Source organism: Tachyglossus aculeatus, chromosome 1 (genome assembly GCF_015852505.1).
Source record: "Tachyglossus aculeatus isolate mTacAcu1 chromosome 1, mTacAcu1.pri, whole genome shotgun sequence".
Lineage (NCBI taxonomy): Eukaryota > Metazoa > Chordata > Mammalia > Monotremata > Tachyglossidae > Tachyglossus > Tachyglossus aculeatus.
This window is the reverse complement of record NC_052066.1, coordinates 15,456,488-15,478,210: the sequence shown is the minus strand read 5'-3', so window position 1 is coordinate 15,478,210 and position 21,723 is coordinate 15,456,488. Positions and strand designations below refer to the sequence as shown.

At 43.8% G+C, this 21,723-nt stretch overlaps 1 protein-coding gene and 1 non-coding gene across 2 annotated transcripts in view; both read left to right on the top strand.

Annotated features, from left to right (window-relative positions):
* The window catches only part of CNTNAP5 (contactin associated protein family member 5), a 919,822-nt gene that overhangs the window by 389,931 nt on the left and 508,168 nt on the right, over nucleotides 1-21,723 (top strand).
* Nucleotides 8,352-8,423, top strand: TRNAV-UAC. Its single transcript has one exon. It is a non-coding gene; the product is annotated as a tRNA-Val (tRNA).

Genomic DNA, 21,723 nt, shown 5'->3' with positions numbered 1-21,723 from the left:
CAGCTTCACTCTTCCATACTTCACTCTACTGCCCAGATTATCTTTCTACAGAAACGTTCTGGGCATGTCATCCCCCTCCTCAAAAATCTCCAGTGGTTCCCTAACAACCTTCGTATGACAGAGAAGCAGCGTGGCTCAGTGGAAAGAGCCCGGGCTTGGAAGTCAGAGGTCATGGATTCTAATCCGGGCTCCGCCACATGTCTGCTGGGTGACGTTGGGCAAGTCACTTAACTTCTCTGAGCCTCAGTTACCTCATCTGTAAAATGGGGATTAAGACTGTGAGCCCCACGTGGGACAACCTGATCACCTTGCATCCCCCCCAGCGCTTAGAACAGTGCTTTGCACATAGTAAGTACTTAACAAATGCCCTCATTATTATTATTATTATTATTATTATGCAGCAAAAACTCCTCACTATCGGCTTCAAAGCTCTCCATCACCTCGCCCCCTCCTACCTCACCTTCCTTCTCTCTTTCTACAGCTCAGCCCGCACCCTCCGCTCCTCTGGTCTAACGTTCTCACTGTGCCTCGATCTCGCCTGTCTCGCTGCCAACCCCTGGCCCACGTCCTACCTCGGGCCTGGAATGCCAGACTTTTAGACTGTGAGCCCACTGTTGGGTAGGGACTGTCTCTATATGTTGCCAATTTGTACTTCCCAAGCGCTTAGTACAGTGTTCTGCACATAGTAAGTGCTCAATAAATATGATTGATGATGATGATGATGCCCTCCCTCCTCAAATCTGCCAATCACACTTCCCCCTTCAAAGCCCTACTGAAGGGTCCCCTCCTCCAACAGGCCTTCCCAGACTAAGCCAGCCTTTTCCTCATCAATCAATCGTATTTATTGAGCGCTTACTGTGTGCAGAGCACTGTACTAAGCACTTGGGAAGTACAAGTTCGCAACATATAGAGACGGTCCCTACCCAACAGTGGGCTCACAGTCCTCATCTCTCCCTCTGCTCCATGTCGCCCCAACTCACTCCCATTTCTCTACCCACATCTCCCTGCCCCACGGCACTTGTGTATTTATGTACTTATCCATGATTCTATTTATTTATATTGATGCCTGTTAACTTATCTGGATGTCTGTCTCCCCCCTTCTAGACTGTTAGTCCATCGTGGGCAGGGATTGACTCTATTGCTGAATTGTACTTTCCAAGCGCTTAGTACAGTGCTCGACACGGAGTAAATGCTCAATAAATACGATTGAATGAAAGAGACTGTGAGCCCACTGTTGGGTAGGGACTGTCTCTATATGTTGCCAACTTGTACTTCCCAAAGCGCTTAGTACAGTGCTCTGCACACAGTAAGCGCTCAATAAATACGATTGATGGATTGATTGATTGAATGAATGAATGAACAGCTTACATTTAAAATCCAGGACTTAATTCAGTAATTCAGTGGCATTCCAAAGGAAAAAAGGAAAATATAATCACAAATAACATGATGGTCCACTGGGGACTGAGTAGGTTACATACAGATGGAGAAAAAGATGAAGGTGCCTGTCAGTCAGTCATATTTATTGAGCGCTTACTGTGTGCCGAGCAGTGTATTAAGTGTTTGGGAGAGTACATGGTAACAATAAACAGACACATTCCTTGCCCAAAAGGAGTTTACAGTCTAGAGGGGGAGACAGACACTAATATAAATAAATAAATTACAGATAAGTACATAAGTGCTGTGGGGCTGGGAGAGGCTATGAATAAAGGGGGCAGGTCAGGGTGACGCAGAAGGGAATGGGAGAAGAGGAAAGGAGAGCTTAGTCAGGGAGGGTCTTTTTTTTAATGGCATTTATTAAGCGCTTACTATGTGCAAAGCACTGTTCTAAGCGCTGGGGAGGGTACAAGGTGATAAGGCTGTCCCACGAGGGGCTGACAGTCTTCATCCCCATTTTACAGATGAGGAAACTGGGGCCCAGAGAAGTTAAGTGACTTGCCCAAAGTCACACAGCTGACAAGTGGCATAGCCGGGATTTGAACCCATGACCTCTGACTCCAAAGCCCGGGCTCTTTCCACTGAGGGATGAGGTGTGCCTTCAGTTAAGTTTTGAAGGTGGGGAGACCAACTGTTAGATATTAGAAAGATGGGCGTTCCAGGCCAGAGTCAAGAGGATGGGGATGAGATGGATTACATCAGATACAGTGAGAAGGTTAGCATTAGAGCAGCGTGGCTCAGTGGAAAGAGCCCGGGCTTTGGAGTCAGAGGTCATGGGTTCAAATCCCGGCTCCTCCAATTGTCAGCTGTGTAATTTTGGGCAGGTCACTTCACTTCTCTGGGCCTCAGTTACCTCATCTCAAAAGTGGGGATTTAGACTGTGAGCCCTCCATGGGACAACCTGATCACCTTGTGCTTAGAACAGTGCTTTGTACATAGTAAGCGCTTAATAAATGCCCCTGTTATTATTATTAGAGGAGTGAAATGTGTGGGCTGAGTTGTAGTAGGAGAGTAGCAAGGTGAGGTGTTCATTCATTCATTCAGTCATATTTATTGTGTGCTTACTGTGGGTAGAGCATTGGACTATATTTATTCTATTTATTTTATTTTGTTAGTATCTTTGGTTTTGTCTCCCCCTTTTAGACTGTGAGCCCACTGTTGGGTAGGGACTGTCTCTATACGTTGCCAATTTGTACTTCCCAAGCGCTTAGCACAGTGCTCTGCACACCGTAAGCGCTCAATAAATACGATTGATGATGATGATGATGACTATATGAGAAGCAGCGTGGCTCAGTGGAAAAGAGCCCGGGCTTTGGAGTCAGAGGTCGTGGGTTCAAATCCCGGCTCCGCCAATTGTCAGCTGTGTAACTTTGGGCAAGTCACTTCACTTCTCTGGGCCTCAGTTCCCTCATCTCAAAAATGGGGATGAAGACTGTGAGCCCCCCGTGGGACAACCTGATCTCCTTGTAACCTCCTCAGCACTTAAAACAGGGCTTTGCACATAGTAAGCGCTTAACAAATACCATTATTATGGTATTATTATTATTATTATTATTACTATTATATGATTGGGAGTGTACAACATAATGATAAACAAACACATTCCCTGCCCCGCAAAATTTTACAGTCTAGACCCCTCCACTAGGTAGGTAGGAGGTAGAAGAGGGCAAGGTGATTAAAGTCCATGGTGAGGAGTTTCTGTTTGAAGCAGAGACTCTTCTTCTGTCAGTCACCCCGGTTTTATCCCCCTGTCATCTTTCTCCTTCCCACACTGAAGCTGGTTAGGCTGGGTGGATGAGATTAGACTCCCATGTATACGCTGGAACGTAATCAGAGCCATATACATATATCCTTATATACTACATATAGAAACAGCATGGCTCAATGGAAAGAGCCTGGGGTTTGGAGTCAGAGGTCATGGGTTCAAATCCCAGCTCCGTCAATTGTCAGCTGTGTGATTTTGGTCAACTTAACTATTCTGTGCCTCAGTGACCTCATCTGTAAAATGGGGATTAAGACTGTGAGCCCCCCGTGGGACAACCTGATCACCTTGTAACCTCCCCATTGCTTAGAACAGTGCTTTGCACATAGTAAGTGCTTAATAAATGCCATTATTATTATTATTATATATATAGCACAGAGAGGCAATACTGCTTAGTGGATAGAGCTCAGTCCTGGGAGTCAGAAGGATCAGAGTTGTAATCCTCACTCTACTACATGTCTGCTGTGAAACCTTAGGCAAGTTAATTCATTTCTCTGGGCCTCAATTACCTCATCTGGAAAATGGGGATTAAGACTGTGAGCCCCCTGTGGGATAGGGACTGTGTTCAACCTCATTATCTTATATCTAATTCAGTGCTTAGTAGAGTGTCTGACACATAATAATAATAATAATAATAATAATAATAATAATAATGGAATTTATTAAGTGCTTAATTATTAAGTGCTTATGTGCAAAGCACTGTTCTATGCACTGGGAAGGTTACATGGTGATCAGGTAGCCCCACGGGGGGCTCACAGTCTTCATCCCCATTTTACAGATGAGGTAACTGAGGCACAGGGAAGTGAAGTGACTTGCCCAAAGTCACACAGTTGACAATTGGCAGAGCTGGAATTTGAACCCATGACCTCTGACTCCAAAGCCTGTGCTCTTTTCCACTGAGCCACGCTGCTTCTCAGGACATAGTGCTTAACAAAGACCACAATTATAAGTATTATTCACTTATTTATTCATTTATTTAATCATATATATTGAGCTCTTACTGTGAGCCGTGCACTATACTAGGCGCTTGGGAGAGTACAATATAACAACATAACAGACACATTTCCTGCCCAAAATGAGTGTACAGCCTCGAGGAGAGTACAATGCAACAGAGTTAGTAGACACATTCCCTGCCCACAAGGAGCTTACAGTCAAAATGTCGTTAGTAAGAGTTGGAATTGGCTTGGAAATTAATTTTGAACAAATTTGTCGATTTAAAGCCAACATTTAGTTTGGATGGGCTTCCATTCTTCTAGTCGGGACTTTTGTGTCCCAGTTTACTGGCTGCTCCTTAATTTGATGCAGTGTTAACATTTTCACTCACTGGGCTTTTTCACATCTAAGTTAGATGGGATAATTCTGTTTGTTTTCATAAAGAGACTAACTGGGATTTGATTTTTCTTTTGGCCTTCTCAGGGTAGTTGGAACATTTTGCTGTGAAATGGCTATTTCAGACTTCACCAGCCATTCACCATATGGTCTTTGCTTCTACCCAGTGTCAGTGTTGAGATTCTCAGCTCAAGGAAAGAAAATTACAAACATGATATTAGTGTTAACGACAGTGTTTACTAACATCGTAAAATGAAGGCAGCGAAAGTCGCAAGAGAGTTTAAAATTGATGGATCGATGTTAATGGATAAAATAACAAATGACATTTTGTATCTTTGATATAAATATGTTTTGGTTATTACCAGGACCAACAGCCAGGGAAGCAGCATTTACCAACCATCTAGAAGAGTAGAGAAATAGTGTGGCCTATTCGAAAGAGCACGGGCCTTTGAGTCAGAGGACTTGGGTTCTAATCTAGATTTTAAGCTCCTTGTGGGCAGGGAATGTGTCTGTTTATTGTTGTAACATACTCTCCCAAACTCCTAATGCAGCAGTATGCAAACAGAAAGCGCTCGATAAATGTGACTGAATGAATAATTCCAGCTCTGCTATTTGCCCGCTGGGTGTGACCTTCGCTTTGCTTCAGTTTCCTCATCTGTAAAATGGGAATTCACTCCTATTCCCTCTATTTATACCATAAACCACATGTGAATCCTTCTAGAAGCCCCAAATTTCCTCCAAGAAGCCTTCCATTCATTCATTCATTCATTCAATCATATTAATTGAGCACTTACTGTGTGCAGAGCACTGTACTAAGCACTTGGAAAGTTCAGTTCGGCAACAGATAGAGACAATTCCTACCCAACAACGGGCTCACAATATAGAACAGGAAAGACAGACAACTAAACAAAACAAGTAGACAGGCCCTCAATAGTAACAAAATAGATAAATAGAATTATAGATCTATACACATCATTAATAAAATAAACAGAATAATAAATGTGTACAAATATACACACGTGCTGTGGGGCGGGGAGAGGGGAAGAGCAGAGGGAGGGAGTAGGGGTGATGGGGAGGGGAGGAGGAGCAGAGAAAAAGGGGGGCTCAGTCTGGGAAGGCCTCCTGGAGGAGGAGGGCTCTCAGTAGGGCTTTGAAGGGAGGAAGAGAGCTAGTTTGGTGGATGGAGGGCATCCCAGGCCAGGGGGAGGATGTGGGCCAGAGGTTGACAGCGGCACAGGCTAGAACGAGGCACGGTGAGGAGGTTAGTGGTGGCAGAGGAGCGGAGGGTGCGGGCTGGGTTGGAGAAGGAGAGAAGGGAGGTGAGGTAGGAGGGGGCGAGGTGATGGACAGCCTTGAAGCCGAGAGTGAGGAGTTCTTGCTTCATGCGAAGGTTGATAGGCAACCACTGGAGATTTTTGAGGAGGGGAGTGACGTGCCCAGAGTGTTTCTGTACAAAGATAATCCAGGCAGCAGAGTGAAGTACAGACTGAAATGGGGAGAGACAGGAGGTTGGGAGACCAGAGAGGAGACTGAGGCAGTAATCCAGTCAGGATAGGATGAGAGATTGAACCAGCAAGGTAGCGGTTTGGATGGAGAGGAAAGGGCGGATCTTGGCAAAGTTATGGAGGTGAGACTGGCAGGTTTTGGTGACAGATTGGAAGTGTGGGGTGAATGAGAGAGCAGAGTCAAGTATGCCACCAAGGTTGCGGGCTTGTGAGACGGGAAGGATGGTAGTGCCGTCCACAGTGACGGGAAGGTCAGGGAAAGCCCTCCTCTCCTTTTCTCCCTTCTGCGTCACCCTGTCTTGCTCTCCTTATTCATCCTTCTTCCCAGCCCCGCAGCACATATGTAAATATATGTAATTTATTCATTGATTAATTCATCTATCAATGTATATTAATGTATGCCTCCCCCTCTAGACTTTGAGCTCGTTGTGGACAGGAAATGTGTCAGTTGTTGTACTGTACTCTCCCAAGTGCTTAGTACAGTGTTTTGCACACAGTAAATGCTCAATGAACACAATTGAATGAATGAATCAGGGACTATGCCAGTACTAATTATCTTGTATCTATTATTGCACTTGGTACATAGCAAGGGCTTTCAAATACCATAATCAGTTTTCTTTATTCTAGCCGCAGCACTATACTAGTTAACATAACCTAGTGAAAAGAATGCAGTGCAGGGAGTCAGGAGATCTGAGTTCTAGTCCCACATTTGCTACTGGCCAATTGTATGACCTTGGTTAAGTCATTGAATCTCTCTGTACCTTGTCTTCCCGTCTTTCAAATGGAGATAAGATAGATGAGAAGCAGTGTGGCTCAGTGGAAAAAGCACGGGCTTGGGAATCAGAGGTCATGGGTTCTAATCCCGCTGCCACCACTTAGCTGTGTGACTTTGGGCAAGTCACTTCTCTATGCCTCAGTTCCTTCATCTGTTAACTGGGGATTAAGACTGTGAACCCCATTCATTCATTCAACCAACCGTATTTATTGAGCGCTTACTGTGTGCAGAGCACTGTACTAAGTGCCTGGGAAGTACAACTTGGCAACATATGGAGATGGTCCCTACCCAGCAGCGGGCTTGCAGTCTAGAAGAGGGAGACAGACAACAAAAGAAAACGTATTAAAAAAATAAAATAAATAGAATAAATATGTACAAGTAAAATAAATAGAGTAATAAACACGTACAAACATGTATATATATATACAGCTGCTGTGGGGAGGAGAAGGAGTTAAGGCGGGGGGGATGGGGAGGGGGACAGGAAGGAGGGGGCTCAGTCTGGGAAGGCCTCCTGGAGGAGGTGAGCTCTCAGCAGCAACCTAGAGTCCTCTGCTTAATCAGAATTCCTGGCTCTGTACCTTAGGGCTGTTATCGACAAATAGGGTACAAAATAGGTTAATCGGTGTAAATCGGCCGCAGGGTTCTTGTACCCAGGGTGGTGACGCAGATAGGAAAAATGACTCGGAGACATGAGTTCAGATAGAGCAGTAAAGAAGGAAAGTGCCTACCTGCCCGTTCACCTCCCGGGAGAGGGACGAGTGACAAGCAGCCCCGATCCCAATATCACTGTGCCTTTTACGGAGTTACAGCAACATGGGGATGGGGCATTTGGAAATTTCTGGAATTCAATTGGGACCGGCAGGGTGTTACGAATTCTCTTTGTTCTCCGTTCCTATGGCCTTGTGCAAGATGTTGTTATTTGCCCTATGGCCTTGCATAGATAGGTCTGTAAATTCTCGTTAACAGCGAGGTAAATTCTCGTTAATAGGCAGGTAAATTCTCGTTATCTTCGGATGGGCGTTCCTTGATGGCCTTGAAGGCATCTGTTGCAGGCTTGTTTTCTCGGCCGGCCCAAATGGAGGGTCACTTTCAGCATACACAAAATGGAGTCAGTCACGTCAAGTCCGCTAGTGGACAACAGGGCATGGCTGTGTTTGGCATACCCCAGAAAGGAGGCAGGCAGGAGAACATGGTTTGAAAAATGTCTTTCCTATAATATTCATTTTCAAGGGTGTTCTTAAAGGCCAGAATTTAGTTTGTTCAGTCCCACCTAATGAAGGCGGTTCACCATGAGAATGCTTAGTTACGAGACAGCCTGATTACCTCGAATCCCCCCCAGAGCTGAGAACAGTGCTTGGAACATAGTAAGCACTTAACGTATGCCATCATCATTATTATTATTATTAGGGACTCTGTCAGATCTGATCATTGTGAATCTACCTCAGTACTTAGCACGGAGCTAGCACTTCATAAATGACCTCAGCATTGTTATATAACAGAAGGAAATTCTGATGTCATCTTTGAGTATGATGCTGTATATAACGACGGGGATGTAGCTCAGTGGTAGAGCACATGCTTTACATATATGAGGCCCCGGGTTCAATTCCTGGCATTTCCACTGGAGAAGTAGTGTGGCTTAGTGGAAAGAGCCCGGGTTTGGGAGTCAGAGGTCATGGGTTCTAATCCCGGCTCTGCCACTAATCAACTGTGTGACTTTGGGCAAATCATAACTTCTCTGTGCCTCAGTTCCCTCATCTGTTAAATGGGGATGAAGACTGTGAGCCCCATGTGGGACAACCTGATTGCCTTGTATCTATTCTGGTGCTTAGAACAATGCTTGGCACCTAGTGGTACTAGTAGTATTCCTTCATTCAGTCGTATAGATTGAGTGTTTACTGTGTGCAGAGCACCGTACAAAGTGCTTGGAAAGTACAATTTGGCAACAAATAGAGACAATCCCTACCCAACAATGGGCTGACTGTCTAGAAGATGTGTTAAGCACCTCCTTTGTGTAGAGAACTACTATCTACAAGAGTATCTGTAGTTAGCATCTGCATTTTATTTATTTTAATGTCTGGCTTCCCCAGAAGACTGTAATCAATCAATCAATCAATCAATCGTATTTATTGAGTGCTTACTGTGTGCAGAGCACTGTACTAAGAGCTTGGGAAGTACAAGTTGGCAACATATAGAGATGGTCCCTACCCAACAGTGGGCTCACAGTCTAGAAGGGGGTCACAGAAAGCCAGGATCACATCTACCAGCTCTACTGTATGGTATTTTCCCAAGTGCTTAGTAGGCTGCTCTGCATATAGTAAGTGCTCAATAAATACCATTAATGAATCGATTTATCTAGAGCTCCGTATCTTTATGATTGGGTGAGAGGCTCTCCCTCAATCAATCAGTCAATCAGTGGTCTTGATTAATGTTTACTGTGTGCAGAGCACTGTATTGAGCACTTGTACAATATTAGATTGGATCTGTACCCAGATGGGGACGGTCATTATCAAGACCACAGATAACATGATTAGCCGACTTGTACTTCCCAAGCACTTAGTACAGTGCTCTGCACACAGTAAGCGCTCAATAAATATGATTGAATGAATGAATTTAAAATATGAGGCAACTGAGGCACAGAAAAGTGAAGTGACTTTCCCAAGGTCACACAGCAGATAAGTGGTAGAGTCGGGATTAGAACCCATGACCTTCTAACGCCCTGGCCCGAGTTCTCCCCTCTATGACACACTGCTTCTTATGGCAGGACTTGGATAGATGTAAGCACTTGGATAGACGTAAGAACTAAGCACTTGGGTAGATGCAAGCTACGACTTTTGATCCTGTAACAGTACAATCAATCAATCAATCGTATTTATTGAGCGCTTACTGTGTGCAGAGCACTGTACTAAGCGCTTGGGAAGTACCAGTTGGCAACATATAGAGACAGTCCCTACCCAACAGTGGGCTCACAGTCTAAAAGGGGGAGACAGAGAACAAAACCAAACATACTAACAAAATAAAATAAATAGAATAGATATGTACAGGTAAAATAAATAAATAAATGAATAGAGTAATAAATAAATAAATAGGACAGACACCGGCCCTGTCCCATGTGGACTGAGAGCAGCATGGCCTAGTGGAAGGAGCACAGGTTTGGGAATCAGAGGACTTGTGTTCTAATCCCAGGTCTGCCATCTCTGCTGTGAGTCTCTTCAGTTCGCTGTGCCTCAGTTGCCTCCTCTGTAAAATGGGAATTGAGACTGTGAGCCCTATGTGGGACCAGGACTGTGTCCAACCGGATTATATTGAATCTACTGGAATGTAGTAAGCACTTAAGAGATACTTCAGTTATTATGGGGCTCACAGTTTATGTAATCCTCTTGGAGTGAGTAAAGGAGATTACTTAAATATTCTAGACTGTGAGCCCGCCGTTGGGGAGGGACCGTCTCTATATGTTGCCAACTTGTACTTCCAAAGCGCTTAGTACAGTGCTGTGCACGCAGTAAGCGCTCAATAAATACGATTGAATGGATGAATTAGCGTGAATGTACCCCAGCACTGAATACAGTGCCTGGCACATAGTAAGCACTTAACAAATGCCATAAAGATAAAAAATTAAAAAATCACAGTAAGAAAGGAGCTGACTCTGAAGCAAGAGAGGTCTTGGTTAGCTTCTGGGAAGAACTTGCTGATTTTCCCCACTGTTGGGTAGGGACTGTCTCTATATGTTGCCAACTTGTACTTACCAAGCGCTTAGTATAGTGCTCTGCACACAGTAAGCGCTCAATAAATACGATTGATTGATTGATTGATTGATTGATTTTCCAGGGGGTATTGTGAATCCTGCTTCCTCAGAAATGTTGGGATGGTCTAGTTAACAACCTGGGTAGAGGCTAGGAGATTGATGAGACGGTCCATTGCAGTCTTTTCCTTCCGGGCTAGTCTTTAAAGAGCCATTGAAGAGCTCAGCTGTGCTGAAATAATGAATGAAAAGCAATGTTGGGAGACTGCCCATGTTTATACATTGTTTTTCAATATGAAAAATTGTGGGTAGGATTACAGGTTCATTCAATCGTATTTATTGAGTGCTTACTGTGTGCAGAACACTGTACTAAGCGCTTTTGATAATCACACCTTTGGCTAGTAGTAGTAGTAATGGTAATTTAGTAGCAGGAAGGGGAAGTAATAGCAGTGGCAGAAGCATGGCCTAGTGGAGAAAGTACAGGTCTAGGAGTCATTCATTCATTCATTCAATCATATTTATTGAGCGCTTACTGTGTGCAGAGCACTGTACTGAGTGCTTCGGAAGTCCAGGTTGGCAACATATAGAGACGGTCCCTAACCAACAGTGGGCTCACGGTCTAGAAGGGGGAGACAGACAGCAAAACAAAACATATTAACAAAATAAAATAAATAGAATAAATATGTACAACTAAAATAAATAGAGTAATAAATGCGTACGAACATATATACATATATACAGGTGCTGTGGGGAGGGGAAGGAGGTAAGGCGGGGGGGATGGGGAGGGGGAGGAGGGGGAGAGGAAGGACGGGGCTCAGTCTGGGAAGGCCTCCTGGAGGAGGTGAGCTCTCGGTAGGGCTTTGAAGGGAGGAAGGGAGCTAGCTTGGCAGATGTGGGGAGGGAGGGCATTCCAGGCCAGGGGGAGGACGTGGGCCGGGGGTCGAAGTCGGGACAGGCAAGAACAAGTCAGAAGGATCTGGGCTCTAATCCCAGATGCACCACTTGTTTACTGTGTGACCTTGGGCAAATCACTTCACGTCTCTGTGCCTGTGATGCCACATCTACAAAATGTACATTAAGACTGTAGGCCCCATGTGGGACAGGGACTGTGTCCAACCAAATTATTTTGTAGCTACCCCACGGCTTAGCTGAGTGTCTGTCTCATAGTAAGCACTTAAAAAATACCATCATTATTATCATTATAGTCCCTCTAGACTGTAAGCTTGTTGTGGGCAGGGAATGTGTCTGTATAGTATTGTATTATACCCTCCCAAATGCTTAGTACAGTGCTCAGCACGTAGTAAGCGATCAGTAAATACGATTGTTCACTGTTAGAAGTAGTAGTGTAGTGGTAGAAATAGTAGTAATTTTAGTAGTGGTAACAGTAGTTGTAGCAGCAAAAATAGTAATAGTAGTAGTACTAATAATGATGGTATCTGTTAAGCGCTTACTATGTGCAAAGCGCTGTTCTAAGCGCTGGGGAGGTTGCAAGGTGATCAGGTTGTCCCACGGGGGCTCACAGTTTTTTAATCCCCATTTTACAGATGAGGTAACTGAGGCACAGAGAAGTTAAGTGACTTGCCCAAAGTCACACAGCTGACAGTTGGTGGAGCCGGGATTTGAGCCCATGACCTCTGACTCCAAAGCCCAGGCTCTTTCCACTGAGCCTCACTGCTTCTAGTAGCAGTAATGGCAAATTTATTGAATGCCCACTGATAGCAATGCACTGTACTAAACACTTTATAAATATGGCATGGGAATCAGGCCCGATCCCCGCCTACAAAGAGCTTACCCTCTAATGGAGACAGACACAAACACATGTTCAAATAATGGTCTCAGAATAAGTAATTGGATGAATATTGAAGAATCTCTGCCCAAGTGCTGAGGATGGCTATAAATGAATGCACTCATGCTGTAGGTAGCTCCAGGGTTGATACGATTTAGAGGGATTGGGGAATTTAATGGGAAGGAAGGCTTGTTGGAATGTGCGGGATTTTAGAAGAGGGCTTTGGGCGACAAAGCATTCTCAAAGTAGGGCAGTTAAATGGCACTTATTTATCATAATGTTTGCATATATTCTTAAATGTTTAATTTTTATGTTTTCTATGCAGTACATATAATGCAATATGCATAATGCATGTACATAGAGTCTTAATTTATGGATGTATAATCTATGCATATTGAGGTGCCAGAGCTCCAAGCGAATATCACAACAACACGTGTATGATTCAAATAACAATTTTGGGAATTAACAGAAAGCCTTTCATGGCTGTTCTGATTAGGGACAAGGTACATCTAAACTGTGATCTTGAGTTAGAGAGAGCAGGGGAGGACATCAGGTTTTGTCTGTACAGAAGGAGTAAATGGTTCCTAGAGACATTTGCTTAAATGGAGGGATAGAAAACAACAGTCGATCAGTCAGTCGGGTTTAATTGAGAGCTTACTGTGTGCAGGGCTGTGTGAAGCGCTTGGGAGAGTACAATATAACATTATAACAGACCCATTCCCTGTCCACAATGATCCTGGACAGCATAAGAAGCAGCGTGGCTCAGTGGAAAAGAGCCCGGGCTTTGGAGCAAGAGGTTATGGGTTCAAATCCCGGCTCCGCCAATTGTCAGCTGTGTGACTTTGGGCAAGTCACTTCACTTCTCTGTGCCTCAGTTACCTCATCTGTAAAATGGGGATTAAAACTGTGAGCCCCCCATGGGACAACCTGATCACCTTGTAACCTTCCCAGCGCTTAGAACAGTGCTTTGCACATACTAAGTGCTTAATAAATGCCGTTGTTATTATTATTATCTTGGAATCTAGAGTTAGTCAGAAAATCGTATTTATTGAGTGCTTACTGTGTGCAGAGCACTGTACTAAGCTCTTGGGAGAGTACAATACAACAACAAACAGATATATTCCCTGCCCATGATGAGCTTGCAGGTATTAATATAAATAAATAAATTACAGATATGTACATAATTGCTCCCCTCTTACGGTCGCATCTGGAGAGTTTCTAGTTCTCTGCCGGTCTGGGCTACGGGAGGGAGAGTCAAGCAGAGGCCTACACATTCCCTTCCTAGCTTGGGAAGTGGCAAGCAAGTGGAAAACAATCTGCTACAAGTCAAAACTCACCCATGCTGGGCAGCAGTGGCATGGGAGAGAATCGAGGGCGGAGATTCTAGTTTACTGAGTGGAAGGGGCAATGGTAAACCACTTCCATATTTTTACCAAGATTTTTCTATGGATCCACTACCAAAATGATTGCAGATGGAGAGCGGGGCATTCCGGGAGAGATGTGTCTCAACTTCATAAGATAAAACATAAGTGTTGTGGGGCTGGAAGGGGAATAAGTGACTAAAGTCAGACACAAGGGACTGGAAGAAAAGGAAAAGAGGGCTTACTCAGGGCAGATTTCTTGGAGGAGATGTGCCTTCAGTACATCTGCACGCTGGGAGGGTAATGTCGGATTTGAGGAGGGAGGGCATTCCAGGGCAGAGGCAGGAAATGGGCGAGAGGTTGGAGGTGAGATAAATGAGATCGAGGTACAGTGAGGTTAGCATTAGAGCAACAAAGTGTGCAGGCTGGGCTGCAGTAGGAGAGCAGCGAGGTGAGCCTCTCAGTCGCTCCACTGAGCACCTTTTGTGGGCTGTACTAAATGCTTAAAGGGTTCAATGGCATTGATAGATCTGATTCCTCCAGAAGCTGACAATCTAGCTGAGAAAACAGACATAAATTTAAATTACAACCTCTGCTCTGTGTTGACCTGATAGGCCCCAAGAGCTGCAAGGGCTGCTCAGTTTGACCAGAGCAAGCTCAAGGAGGAAGGAGGGTGAATAGGTTGGCACTGGGGAGTTCTAACTGGGCATCGTGGTGGAAAATCAAGTTAGGGTGAATTTGGGATGAAAATCAGAAAGGATTCTCTAACAGGGAGGCATATTGGACTTCAAAAAAGTCAACCTTAAGGACCCGTAGAATCATTTATCATTGGATTCCCTGGGAAACAGCCTGGGCAGAGCCCCAGAGGATAAAATAGAAGAAATGATGACTCTTTATCTACCCCTGGGGAGAGACTAAGTCCTAATTCTTCAGCTTGTCAGAAATGTGATATGTCTAGATTTCTAAAGAAATAGTGGGGGAAGAACTCTTCTTCACTGGCTCTTCACCACAAAGAACCCCAGGTGCAGCTCAGAAACAGATCTTTGGTTTAACTGGTAGAAATGGAGGCCATTTATGAAGTCTCATGAGCCAAGGTCAAACATGGGGCTAAGGAATTGCAGATACTAGAGTGCCCGTAGGATTTCAGTGTTATGGATGGATTGGATCCCTGTGTCATCAGAGATAACTGTGGTATTTGGTAGGTTCTTACTATGTGCCAAACCCTGTTCTATGAGCAGGATGGATACAATACCATCTGCTCAGACACATTCCCATAGTGCGCAGTTCTGGGAGTCAGAAGGACCTGGGTTCTAATCCTAGCTCTGCCACTTGTCTGCCCTGTGACCTTGGGTAAGTCACTTCATTCATTCATTCAATTGTATTTATTGAGCGCTTACTGTGTGCAGAGCACTTTACTAAGCGCTTGGGAAGTACAAGTTGGCAACATATAGAGATGGTCCCTACCCAACAGTGGGCTCACATGTCTCTGTACCCCAGTTACCTCATCTATAAAACGGGGATTAAGACTGTGAACCCTATCTGGGACAGAGACTATGTCCAACCTGATTATTTTGTATCTAGCTCAGTCTAGAAGGGGGCCTGGCACATAGTAAGCATTTAGCAAATACTATTATTATTGTTATTATTACAAGGTGTTTGCAGTCTAAGGGATTTGGACTTACATTTGGATTTGCTTCCTTTTTTTCACCCCTCCCTCAGCCCCACAGTACTTATGTACATATTTATATTAATGTCTGTCTCCCCTTCTAGCCTGCAATCTCATTGTGAGCAGGGAATGTGTCTACCAACTATGCTAAATTGTACTCTCCCAAGTGCTGGGTACGGTGCTCTGAACACATTAATTGCTCACTATCTATGATTGGTAGACAACACCACAATTCATTCATTCATTCAATTGTATTTATCGAGCGCTTACTGTATGCAGAGCAACGTACTAAGCACTTAGAAAGTACAAGTTGGCAACATATAGAGATGGTCCCTACCCAACAGCAGGCTCACAGTCTAGAAGGGGGAGACAGACAACAAAACAAAACATATTAACAAAATAAAATAAATAGAATAAATATGTACAAGTAACAAGCCCGCAACCTTGTGTTATCCTTGGCTCCAAGCACTTATCCTATCCCACGTTGATTACCTTAGCGGCCCCCTTGCCGATCACCCTGCTCTCCCCACTCCAGTCCACAATTCACTCTGCCACCCAGATCATTTTTCCACAAAAACACTGCATCCATATTTCCCCACTCCTGAAACATCCTCCAGTAGATACCCATCTGCCTCTGCAGAAAACCTCCTTACTATTAGCTTTATGCACTGGATCCCCTTGCTCTCTCCGATCTTCCCTCACTGACATCGTACGACCACCCAACCCGCATGCTTCAGTACTCTAATACTCTGAAAGGAAGTCCTATTTCACTCTGCCCCGGAAGCAGGAGCGGTGGACTGAAATGATTCAGAGTATCATTACTAGCTCCATTTACACCGAGTGATTTCTGAGAAAGAAATGCAAATCTCTAAAAGTACAGAAGGAACAAATCCCCAAACCCCCCAGCCTCACTCCATTTACGGGACGCTGGGAGCGGTAGGGACTCAGCCTCTGTGTCAGCTGTGTGCTACTTACTGTACCTCCATCCAGTCTACCTCATTCATTCATTCATTCATTCATTCAATCGTATTTATTGAGCGCTTACTGTGTGCAGAGCACTGTACTAAGCGCTTGGGAAGCACAAGTTGGTACCTCACCACCTATCTCTCGCCCATGTCCTGCCTCTGGAATGTAATGCCCTCCCTCTTTATATCTGACAGACGATCACTCTCCCCACCATCAAAGCCTCTCTGAAGGCACATCTCCCTTAAGAGGGATTCCATGATTAAGCCCTCATTTCCTCTTCTTCCACGTCTTTCTGCACAGCCCTTGCATTCAGGGTGTACTTGCCCCTCCCACAGCCCCACGGAAAGTACGTATAAATAAATGATAAATCCTTTACTTATATTGATGTCTGTCTCCCCCTCTAGACAATGATGATGGTATTTGTCAAGCATTTCCTATGTGCTGAGAATTGTTCATTCATTCATTCAATTGTATTGAGTGCTTACTCTGTGCAGAGCATTATACTAAGCACTTGGAAAGTACAATTTGGCAACAAAGATAATCCCTACCCAACAATGGGTTCACAGTTTAGAAGGGGGAGACAGACAACAAAACAAAGCAAAACAAGTAGACAGGCATCAGTAGCATGAATACAAATAAACAGAATTATAGATATATACACAACATTAATAAAATAGATAGAATAATAAATTCATTCAATCATATTTGTTGAGCGCTTACTGTGTGCAGAGCACTGGACTAAGCGCTTGGGAAGTACAAGTTGGCAACAGATAGAGACGGTCCCTACCCAACAGTGGGCTCACAGTCTAGAAGGGGGAGAAAGAACAAAACAAAACATATTAATAAAATAAATAGAATAAATATGTACAAATAAATAGAGTAATAAATACATACAAACACATATACATATATACAGGTGCTGTGGGGAGGGGAAGGAGGTAATGCGGGGGGATGGAGGGGGAGAGGAAGGAGAGGGATAAATAAATATATGCATAGATGCACAATATACACATATATACGGTATACACTGTTCTAAGCTGTGGGGTAGATACAAGGCAATCAGGTTGTCACACGTGGGGCTCACAGTCTTAATCCCCATTTTACAGATCAGGTAACTGAGGGACAGAAAAATGAAGTCATTTGCCCAAAGTCACACGGCTGACAGAGGCTGAGCCCCTACCGCTCCCAGCTTCCCGTCCGGGGAGTGAGGCTGGGGGGTTTGGGGATTTGTTCCTTCTGTACTTTTAGAGATTTGCATTTCTTTCTCAGAAATCACTCAGTGTAAATGGAGCTAGTAATAATAATAATAATAATAATAATAATAATAATAATAATAATAATGGCATTTATTAAGTGCTTACTACGTGCAGAGCACTGTTCTAAGCGCTGGGAGGGGATACAAGGTGATCAAGTTGTCCCACGTGGGGCTCACAGTCTTAATCCCCATTTTACAGATGAAGTAACTGAGGCTCAGAGAAGTTAAGTGACTTGCCCAACGTCACACAGCAGACACGTGGCGGAGCCGGGATTTGAACCCATGACCTCTGACTCCAAAGCCCGGGCTCTTTCCACTGAGCCACGCCGCTTCTGCAATGATAATATCAGAGTATATAATATCAGAGTATAATAACAGAGTAATGATAGTCTGAATCATTTCAGTCCACAGCTCCTGCTTCCAGAGCAGAGTGAAATAGGACTTCCTTTCAGCCATTAATTTACAATGAGAAAATCTACCCTAAAATCAGGAAGTAAAATAAAGACAGAAGTGTTTACATATAAAGCTTTGGAATTAGAGGCCAGTGATAAGCGCAGTATTTATTCATTATTTCAGTCAGTCAATCGTATTTATTAAGTGCTTACTATTTCACTCATTCAATCGCATTTATTGAGCTCTTACTGTGTGCAGAACACTGTACTAAGTGCTTGGGAAGTACAAATTGGCAACATATAGAGATGGCCCCTACCCAACATTGGGGTTACAGTCTAGATATTTATTCAGCACTTACTATTTTCCAAGCACTGTACTAAGGACTGGAGTAAATATAATAAATACGAACACAGTCCCTGTCCCATATGGGATTTATAGTCTAATGGGGAGGGAGAGCAGGTTAGCAAATGAATTGTTAACCATAGACTTCAAGTACCATCAATAGATAAGCAGAGAACACAATGATCTGATATGGCATAATAATTTCTGTAGCTTGTATCATGAGACAAAGTGCTTCTGGAGAAAGAGCAATCTTCAAATTGGCGCAAACAGAGAAACAATGTAACCTAGTGGATGCAACACAGGTTTGGAAGTCAGAAGGACCTGGGTTCTAATTTCAGCTCTGCCGCTTGTCCACTGTGTGACCTTGGGCAGAACAAGTAATAATAATGGCATTTGTTAAGCACTTACTATGTGCAGAGCACTGTTCTAAGCACTGGGGGGAATGCAAGGTGATCAAGTTGTCCCACATGGGGCTCACAGTCTTAATCCCCATTTTCCAGATGAGGTAACTGAGGCTCAGAGAAGTGAAGTAACTTACCCAAGGTCACACTCCAGGCATGTGGAGGAGCCGGGATTCGAACCCATGACCACTGACTCCAAAGCTGGGGCTCTTTCCACTGAGCCATGCTGTTCCTCAGGGAAGTAACTTCCCTGCGCCTCAGTTACATTATCTGTAAACTATATTGTTCTCTCCCAAGGCTTTGTACAGTGCTATGCAAACAGTAAGTGCTCAATAAATACCATTGATTGATTGACGTGGATGGTGTTAGCCAAGGTGCTATCATGTCATATCAAGCGCTCAGTACAGTGCTCTGCACACAGTAAGTGCTCAATAAATATGACTGAATGAATGAATGAATATCTACTAAACCTAAACCATTCTCCCAAGCACTTATGAAGCTTCCCAAGCGCTTAGTACAGTGCTCTGCACACAGTAAGTGCTCAACAAATACAATTGATTGATTGATTATGAGTGTTGTACAATGTCAGTAGTATTTATTGAGCACTTACTGTGCACAGAGCACTGTACTAAACGCTTGAGAGAGTGCGATATAAAAGAGTTGATAGACGCATTCCCAGCCCATAAGGAGACTACATTCTAGAGGAGTTTAGACTTTAACCCACAGTAAGTGAGCAGCGTGGCTCAGTGGAAAGAGCCTGGGCTTTGGAGTCAGAGGTCATGGGTTCGAATCCTGGCTCCACCACAAGTCTGCTGTGTGACCTTGGGCAAGTCACTTAACTTCTCGGAGCCTCAGTTACCTCATCTGTAAAAATGGGGATTAAGACTGTGAGCCGTGTGTGGGACAACTTGATCACATTGTATCCCCCCAGCGCTTAGAACAGTGCTTTGCACATAGTAAGCGCTTAATAAATGCCATCAAAAAAAAAAGTGAGCAATAAACAAACCCCTGGTTGTTGATCCTGTTCTGCTTCACAGCTTTTTCCCCCATCTAATTGTTCTGTTCCTTAGAGGACTCTGGGTTTCTTTGTGTCTTTGCAAAGTTACAATATTTATTACAGTAAAATAACAGCAAGAAGCAAGGGTATGAACAATCCTGCTAGTGGTGAACAAAACAATAATATGAGAATTTATGGAGAAACTGATCTTCGAACCAGAATCAATGCTTGCTACACTACAATCAACCATTATTTCCCACTGAATCCATGGCTATGATTTCCCCATATCACAAGAGCTTTTTTTAATGATCTTTGTTAAGTGCTTGCTATGTGCCGGGCCCTGTATTAAGCGCTAGGGTAGACATAAATAATCAGGTCGGACACAGTCTACGTCCCATGTGGGGTTCACAGTCTTGATTATTATTCATTCATTCATTCATTCTATCGTATTTATTGAGCGCTTACTGTGTGCGGAGCACTGTACTAAGTGCTTGGGAAGTACAAGTTGGCAACATATAGGGACGGTCCCTACCCAACAGCGAGCTCTCAGTCTAGAAGGGGGAGACAGACAACAAAACAAAACAGGGTAACTGAGGCCCAGAGAAGTCAAGCGTCTTGCCAAAGGTCACATAACAGAGAAGTGGCGGAGCCGGAATTAGAACCCAGATCCCCTGACTCCCGGGCCTGTGCTTTATCGCCTAGGCCTCGCTGCTTCTCTTCAGGAACAAAGCTATTCATAACAGAAATGAGTTACTTGTAAGCCTGTGAGCCTGCTGTTGGGTAGGGACCGTCTCTATATGTTGCCAACTTGTACTTCCCAAGTGCTTAGAACAGTGCTCTGCACACAGTAAGCGCTCAATAAATACGACTGAATGAACGAATGAATTTGCAAAGGCAGGCGGGATCATCTTCCGTATGGCACATGCTCCTCTGTTCATAATTTTAATCATTTTATAAATCTGAAAAGAAATACTATAGGGAGTCTTTATTGACCTGAACACTTGAAGCAATCATTAGAGGGAGTTCATTTAATCTGAAATATATGAGAAATTCTTTAGATCCCAGGTGTAATTTTATTTTGTTATATGCTTGAGTCTTGAAGATTCCTAAACGTTTTAATGTCCGGTCCTAGATTCCGTGGTTATGAAGTTCCTGCTGCTTGATATTATTATTTATCCAGGTCTATAAACATATTTGATGACTTCAGTTTTCCTGTGGCTTAAGAAATGTACCCAGTCATGTTTTACTTGGGATTGAAAGAAAAACCTGCTCTTCATCTTGTAATTATGGAAAAAGTTGATCAGTATGGCCTAATGGAAAGATACATGCTTGGGAGCCAGAGGGCCTGGGTTCTAATCCAGGCTCTGCCACTTGGTTGCTGTGTGACTTGGGGCAAGTCACTTAACTCCACTGTGCCTCAGTTTATTGCCCTGTCAAATGGGGATCAAATTTATGTTCTCCTTCCTATTTAGGCGTGGAATAGGGACTACCCCAGCTCTTAGTACAGTTGTTGGCATACAGTAGCCACTTAACTAACACCACAATTATAATAATAATAATGATGTTGGTTTTTTGTTAAGCCCTCACTGTTCTAAGCGCTGGGGGAGATACAAGGTGATCAGATTGTCCCACATGGGGCTCAGTCTTCATCCCCATTTTACAGATGAGGTAACTGAGGCACAGAGAAGTTAAGTGGCTTGCCCAAGGTCACACAGCTGACAAGTGACAGAGCAGGGATTAGAACCCACAACCTCTGACTCCCAAACCCATTCATTCATTCATTCTTTCAATCGTATTTATTGAGCACTTACTGTGTGCAGAGCACTATACTAAGCACTTGGGAAGTACAAGTTGGCAGCATACAGAGACGGTCCCTACCCAACAATGGGCTCCCAGTCTAGAAGGGGGAGACAGAGAACAAAACAAAACATATTAACATAATAAAATAAGTAGAATAAATATGTACAAGTAAAATAAATAAATAAATAGAGTAATATGCTCTTTCCACTAAG